General features: G+C 35.8%; 1 non-coding gene across 1 annotated transcript; it reads left to right on the forward strand.

Annotated features, from left to right (window-relative positions):
* The first annotated feature begins 471 nt into the window (after positions 1-471).
* TRNAM-CAU (transfer RNA methionine (anticodon CAU)) lies at positions 472-545 on the forward strand. The gene has a single exon. It is a non-coding gene; the product is annotated as a tRNA-Met (tRNA).
* Positions 546-8,442: the final 7,897 nt, after the last annotated feature.

Here is an 8,442-nt window from a genome sequence, read left to right on the forward strand (position 1 = left end):
AGTTTGGCAAGAAAAAGTCTCATTCAAAGAGAGAAAAAGAAATAAAGATTGGAAAGGAAATATAATTTGCTTCACCAATCTTTGAAAAAAGAGATGAGCGAAGTCTCATCACTGGATGAAAAATTGGAAATTTATAGAAAATTACAATCTCTACCACGTAATAGTGCACCTACACATCTTCGCCAATGTTGTTTGAAGACTGGAAGACCCAGAGCCATTTATAGAGACTTTGAATTATCCGGATATATAATCCGTGAAATGGCTCACGCATGTTTGTTGGCTGGGGTAACAAAATCGAGTTGGTAGGGTAAGGAAAATAATTATTTAAAGTTATTGTTATGATAGAAATAAAGTTATTGTTACGATAGAAAAGTCCCTCCCTATATAAGGGAGGGAGAATAGAATACCCAAGGGATTGCTCGATGTACCCATTATAATGGTATTATAAGAAAGGTTAATATGAAGGGATAATGCAAAGTAGAGCAGTTTGGTAGCTCGCAAGGCTCATAACCTTGAAGTCATGGGTTCAAATCCCGTCTTCGCAAAGACACAATAAATTTCATATATCTTGGCTGTATGTATAAATACGATACAAATACGACTAAACCAATACGATAACTTTCTATTCTACAGATAGGCGGGTAGCGAGAATCGAACCCGCATCTTCTCCTTGGCAAGGAGAAATTCTACCATTCAACCATACCTGCATTTGACTCGTTATATGGGTATATATTAATACCCATATATTACCATTCTATGGAGGTCAATTTTTCTATTTCAATAGATTTATTGATCAATTATAAATCATATTAATAAATAACCTCTTCCTTGAGCACTTTCATTACCTGGTTTTTTTATTTCTCATAAATTAAATTCCTTTGTGAATTAATTTAGGCCTAGGGGGAGGAAGGATAAAAAGATCAATATATCTTAAGATATGAAAGAATTTAGAATACCTACTAAAAAGACTAATCCAATCCATAATGATACACCTGAAAATAGTACATTTTTTTGACTTGACCAGCCATTAGGAGAGGAAAGTGTGATAGGTACACCAATTACTAGTAGAATTGAAATCGCAATTAATGCAAACACAGACGATTGGAATGCAATAGTCATGATTGTAATCTTAAAAACTTTCAATAGATTCAAAAGGCTATACCATTCGATCCCTATCCGGTCTTTTTAATTAAAATGCACTACAGATTTTTATTTGATCATAAATGAATCAAAATTTTAAAATTTCAAGTATAAGGAAAGAATAAGCAAATTTTATTTTTATCATCATAATAGTTATATCAAAATCACGATCAATTCCTTTCTCAAATCCTGCTGCAGCTGCACGAGCTCTTCCTGTATGCCACAAATGACCTACGAAAAAGAAAAATCCTAGAACAAAATGAGAAGTGGCTAACCAACTTCGAGGTGAGACATAATTGACCGCATTAATTTCGGTAGCTACACCACCCAAAAAATTTAAAGAACCTAAAGGAGCATGAGTCATATATTCTACTGAACGTCGTTCTTGCCAAGGTTGTATGTCTTTTTTCAGCTTACTCAGGTCCAAACCATTAGGACCTCTTAAAGGTTCCAACCAGGGAGCACAAAGATCCCAAAAATGCATCGTTTCCCCTCCAAAAATAATTTCTCCAGTAGGAGAATGCATAAGATATTTACCTAAACCAGTGGGCCCTTGGGCAGACCCCACACTAGCTCCAAGACGCTGGTCTCTAACTAGAAAAGTAAATTCTTGTGCTTGAGTGGCCTCTGGGCCGGTAGGTCCATAGAATTCACTGGGATAAGCTATATTGTTAAACCAAACAAAACAACAAGCAATGAAACCAAAGACAGAGAGAGCTACCAAACTATAAGATAAGTAAGCTTCTCCGGACCATACAAACGCACGACGAGCCCAAGCAAAAGGTTTTGTTAAGATGTGCCAGATACCACCGAAGATACAAATGGAACCTAACCACACATGTCCTCCAATTAGATCTTCTAGATTGTCCACACTAACAATCCATCCCTCCCCTCCAAAAGGGGATTTTAGTAAATAACCAAATATAGTACTTGGATTAAGCGTAAGGTTCGTAATTTTTCTTATATCTCCACTGCCGGGAGCCTAGGTATCATATATGCCACCAAAATACAAAGCCTTAAACACTAGGAGAAAAGCACCAACACCTAGCAAGATTAGGTGAATACCTAAAATTGTGGTCATTTTGTTCCTATCTTTCAAAAATGGGCTAAACCTGGTCATTTCTCAAAGACACTAGCTAAGGGACCCAATACTACCACCTGGATCTGGAACCTACATGCTGATGCTCATGATTTTGATAGCCATACCAATGATTTAGAAGAGATCTCTCGCAAAGTATTTAGTGCTCATTTTGGTTAATTAGCCATCATATTTATTTGGCTAAGTGGGATGTACTTTCACGATGCTTGTTTCTCCAATTATGAAGCATGGTTAGGCGATCCTACTCACATTAAACCCAGTGCTCAGGTAGTTTGGCCGATAGTAGGCCAAGAAATTTTGAATGGAGATGTGGGTGGAGGTTTTCGAGGAATACAAATCACCTCTGGGTTCTTCCAAATTTGGCGAGCATTCGAAATAACTAGTGAATTGCAACTTTACTGCACCGCAATCGGTGCATTAATCTTTGCAGCGTTAATGCTTTTTGCTGGTTCGTTCCATTATCACAAAGCTGCTCCAAAATTGGCTGGGTTCCAAGATGTAGAGTCCATGTTGAACCACCATTTATCAGGGTTACTAGGACTTGGCTCTCTATCTTGGGCAGGACACCAAATACACGTTTCTTTACCTATTAATCAACTCTTAGATGCTGGAGTGGACCCTAAAGAGATATCGCTTCCTCATGAATTTATTTTCAATTGTGAGCTTTTAGCTCAACTTTATCCCAGTTTCGTTGAGGGATTGACCCCATTTTTCACTCTGAATTGGTCGAAATATTCAGACTTTTTGACTTTTCATGGAGGACTCAACCCAGTAACGGGGGGTCTGTGGTTGATCGATACTGCACACCACCATTTGGGTATTGCAGTTCTTTTTCTAATCGCTGGTCATATGTATAAAACCAATTGGGTTATTGGTCATAACCTCAAGGATATTTTGGAGGCTCATAAAGGTCCATTTACAGGGGAAGGACATAGAGGTCTTTATGAGATCTTAACTACTTCATGGCATGCTCAATTAGCTCTTAACCTAGCTATGTTAGGATCTTTAACTATTTTCGTAGCTCATCATATGTATTCTATGCCTCCCTATCCATATCTAGCTATTGACTATGGTACCCAACTATCTCTATTCACACGCCATATGTGGATTGGTGGATTTCTCATAGTTGGCGCTGCTGCACATGCAGCTATTTTTATGGTAAGAGACTATGATCCGACTACTCAGTACAACAATCTTTTAGATCGTGTTCTGAGACATCGTGATGCAATTGTATCACACCTCAAATGGGTATGTATTTTCTTAGGTTTCCATAGTTTTGGTCTATATATTCATAATGATACTATGAGTGCTTTAGGACGTCCTAAAGATATGTTTTCAAATATTGCTATCCAATTACAACCTATCTTTGCTCAATGGATACAAAACACTCATGCTTTAGCACCCAGTTTGACAGCTCCTGATGCAACAGCAAGTACCAGCTTAACTTGAGGAGGTTGTGATTTGATAGCAGTAGGTGCCAAAGTGGCCTTGTTGCCTATTCCATTAGGAACTGTGGATTTTTTAGTGCACCATATTCATGCATTTACTATCCATGTGATTGTATTAATATTACTTAAAGGTGTTTTATTTGCTCGTAGTTCTCGTTTAATATCCGATAAAGTGAATCTTGGTTTTTGTTTTCCTTGCGATGGGCCTGGTAGAGGAGGAACATGCCAAGTATCTGCCTGGGATCATGTCTTCTTAGGGTTATTCTGGATGTACAATGCAATTTTGGTAGTAATATTTCATTTTAGTTGGAAAATGCAGTTCGATGTTTGGGGTAGTATAAGTGATCAAGGAGTGGTAACTCATATTATAGGAGGAAACTTTGCGCAGAGTTCCGTTACAATTAACGGGTGGCTCCGTGACTTTCTATGGGCACAAGCTTCTCAAGTAATCCAATCTTACAATTCTTCATTATTTGCATATGGTCTTTTATTCTTAGGTGCTCATTTCTTTTGGGCCTTTAGTTTAATGTTCCTATTTAGTGGTCGTGGATATTGGCAAGAACTTATTGAATCTATTGTTTGGGCCCATAATAAATTAAAATTTGCTCTGCTATCCAGCCAAGAGCCTTGAGTATTGTTCAAGGACGCGCTGTAGGAGTAGCTCATTACTTTCTGGGTGGAATTAAGTACATTTTTTTTTTGGGTGACACAGGATTTCCCTTATCCCTCTGGATGCTCCTGCATCAAGGGATTTCATGGGGATTGTTTTAGCATCACTCACCCTTGGATAGGGAAGAAGTGGCCATGTTTGGGAGAAAGGCCTTAGTTGGACCTCAATAGTGTAGAGTCTCCTCTTATGGTGAGAAGAGGGAAAGAGGGTAGAGTGTATCAGCCCCTACTTGTCATCCCATACCTTGTATAAAAATTTAAATTCTTGAAGAAGGGAAGGAATGAATACCCTTGATATATTGGCCCTGAAAGGGCATTTGTAGAAGAATGGAAGTTCTTGAATGTTAGCCCCAAAAGGGCAATGTTATGGTATGGTGATTGAAATCTCCTATTGAGAAAATCCACCTCACCCCTATTATGGTTCATTGTTGAACTTATTGTGCAAAATTGGGTTGGGAATACATGCTTGAATTGTTCATCTTATTGTGTTGTTTTACCTCCATGTTGGTTCTTGTCTCTCCCATGGTTCCCTTGATGCATTGAAGACATTGGAAAAGTTCTCTTGTGAAAGCCCTTGAAAAAAATTCAATTGAATTGTAATATTTGTAAAAAATGTATTTTAAATTTTGATGTATTTGGCAAAGATGTCAGATTTTCTTATTGGTTCTTTCCCGATGGAGCCTTGAACCAGGATGAATAATAGAGAAAGAAAAAAAAAGATTTTTAAAATCTCCTTGCATTGCTTTTATGTGATTTCAAACTTTCCATATGTATGTGAGAAAATAGATTGATGGATAATGTCTTGAATTATGAATTTTCAAGTTTCAATTATGTTAATAAAAAGCACTTTGATATGTTGAAGTTCCCAATTTTATGTTTAAGTATTAAGAGGAAATAAAAATCCTACATTGTGATCACAAAGTTATCTCTCTTCTTGTTAAAATTCATAATTCACACAATCAAAATTTGATTAATAATTATGCATCACCTTGAATTCTGATTATAAAGGAACAAAATTGGCTTCAAAAACAAAATGTGCATTCCTAGGAGTAAAAACCTCTCTGGAAAATGTATGTGAAATTTTTTTAATTTCCCCCAAGTTTACAGAGAATATTCTCTGAATTATCCTCTTTAATTTCTACCAAAAATCATTATTAAATCTTTTTAAAAGAATATAAATTAAATACATTTAAATTTAAAACATTTAAATGAATATCTTGTTAACATCTCTCAACAATAAAACTTTAGCATTTAACTCCATGCTGAATAGAAAAGGGCTAGGTACTTGCCTAGGACCCCTATCTAGATATTTAAAATTCATAAAAAAAAAAAATCTAAATCCCACCTAATTAACTCTTCCTTTCCCCATCCCCAACTTGTTTAACCTTCCCATTAAAGGGCTAGGCGTGGTAGATTTCCCCCTGCCTACAGTAAGGTATGCATGTCACGTCAGGTGGGGGAGCAAGGAAGTTTTATGGCACATATAAATTCCTTTAAAAAGAAAAGGGGTAAGTCTGAGCACGCCTCCCTTAATTTTTATGCGCTGACCCAGGCTTCACACACACAAGGTGAGGAGGAAAGGTCTGCCGCGCGCAGACCTTGGGAAGCGCATGGGCAAGCCCTATGTTGGGTACAGGTGGGTAGGTCCTAGATTTAGGGGGAGGGGGGGTAATGATATCTATGTTATTAAATTATTCTTTTTTGTTTTAGGGGAAGTGTAATTTGTTGTTAATGTATATTTAATTATATAATGTAGGTTGTTTGTAAATACATTTATTTATTTTTGGTGTAATTTGTAGTGTTAGTTAGAAAGCATGGGGTAGTATTATGTTATGTTTGTTTTTGTCGTTTAATGATTTATGAACATGTATGAGGATGAAGTGAATGAATGCAAAACTAACCCTTTTGAATTTTTCCAATTTTAATGAATAGAATAAGATGAATAATTGAATTGTAGAAAAATGGATGTTTTAAATTACATGAATTTCTTGATGCGTAGTTTTATCTGTGTGTGTGTGTGTGTGTGTGTGTGTGCGTGCGCGTGCGTGTGTGTTGCTTGAACTATTGATGTGTGCAGAAAGTTTAGCCAAAAAATCTGATAGAAAGACAGAGCTGAACCCCTTGTTCATTTGTGCTATCTTTGCATTGTCTATCTTTAAAAGATTGTTATTTGGTTTTATTATTCTCTTAGCTTTATTTGTTCCTATTAAGTCCTTAAGGCTTTAAAAATACTAAATTTAAGTACCCTAGGGGTAAGGATGTGGGTGGGGAGTACTTTCCACCCCTTTAGCCTCGGTTGACTTTTAGGGATACTCAAAAAATCTATTTTCGGTTGATTGCAAAAATTGGTTATCTCCTTATGAGTTGGTGACTCAAACTCCAACTTGAGTTACTTGAAGTCTAGTTGAGTTAAGGATCATACTTAGAGGCATTTGGAGTAGTTTTGAGGTTGTTACCCAATCTATAGTTTTGGAGAAAGTTTGAAGATTGAAGAAAGAAAAGGGAAAAGATATTCTCAAACCACCATTTTCCCATAACTCTTTGGTGAAGGTAGGAGTTCTTCACTCCTTGAAATCGTTTCTTCATGTGTTCATGTTTGAATCTTGCTTGAATCATGCATAAGGCATTGTGTTGTCTTTGTATTGCTTACTTGTGTGTTGGGGTTGATTGGGAGGGATCTTAACTTGTTTTTCTTTTAATGTAGTTCTCATGCTTGCTTTGATGATTTGTATTTTGAGAGAATTTCATGGGGATTGTTTTGGCATCACTCACCTTTGGATAGGGAAGAAGTGGCCATGTTTGGGGGAAGGGCCTTAGTTGGACTTCAATAGTTTCTCCTCTCATGGTGAGAGGAGGGAAAGAGGGTAGGGTGTGTGTGCCCCTACTTGTCATCCCATACCTTGTATGAAAATTTGAATTCTTGAAGAAGGGAAGAAATGAATACCCTTGATATATTGGCCTTGAAAGGGTATTTGTAGAACAATGAAAGTTCTTGAATGTTGGCTTCAAAAGGGCTATGTTATGGTATGGTGATTGATATCTCTTATTGAGAAAATTCACCTCCCTCCTATTATGGTTCATTGTTGAACCTATTGTGCAAAACCGGGTTGGGAATGCATGCTTGAATTGTTCATCTTATTGTGTTGTTTTACCTCCATGTTGGTTCTTGTCTCTCCCATGGTTCCCTTGATGCATTGAAGACATTGGAAAAGTTCTCTTGTGAAAGCCCTTGAAGAAAATTCAATTTAATTGTAATATTTGTAAAAAATGTATTTTAAATTTTGATGTATTTGGAAAAGACGTCGGGTTTTTTTGCTGTTTCTTTCTCGATAGAGCCTTGAACCAGGATGAATAATAGAGAAAGAAAAAAAAAGATTTTGAAAATCTCCTTGCATTGCTTTTATGTGATTTCAAACTTTGCATATGTCAGAAAATAGATTGATAGATAATGTCTTGAATTATGAATTTTCAAGTTTCAATTATGTTAATGAAAAGCAATTTGATATGTTGAAGTTCTCAATTTGATGTTTAAGTATTAAGAGGAAATAAAAATCCTACATTGTGATCACAAAGTTATCTCTCTTCTTGTTAAAATTCATAATTCACACAATCAAAATTTGATTAAGAATTATGCATCACCATGAATTTTGATTATAAAGGAACATATACCTTGCTATGTGATGATTTATAAAACACAATTAACAGGGAAGAAAGACAAAATATAACCTTATGCACCTCCTTGTATTGGTATGTTTGTTGAAGGAATAAATGTGGTCATTTGGTTAGAAGTCACTCTTAGTATATATATATATATATATATATATATGGCAAGAAACAAATCATGTCAACACTTAGACAAAATTGGCTTCAAAAAAAAAATGTGCATTCTCAAGAGTAAAAACCTCTCTGAAAAATGTATGGGAAAATTTTTTAATTTCCCCCAAGTTTACAGAGAATATTCTTTGAATTATCCCTTTGAATTTTTACCAAAAATCATTATTAAATCATTTTAAAAGAAAATAAATTAAATAATTTTAAATTTAAAACATTTAAACGAATATCTTGTTGACATCTCTCAACAACAAA

The sequence above is a fragment of the Cupressus sempervirens genome, chromosome 8 (genome assembly GCF_028749045.1).
Source record: "Cupressus sempervirens isolate cs-2001-9-10 chromosome 8, ASM2874904v1, whole genome shotgun sequence".
Taxonomy (NCBI): domain Eukaryota; kingdom Viridiplantae; phylum Streptophyta; class Pinopsida; order Cupressales; family Cupressaceae; genus Cupressus; species Cupressus sempervirens.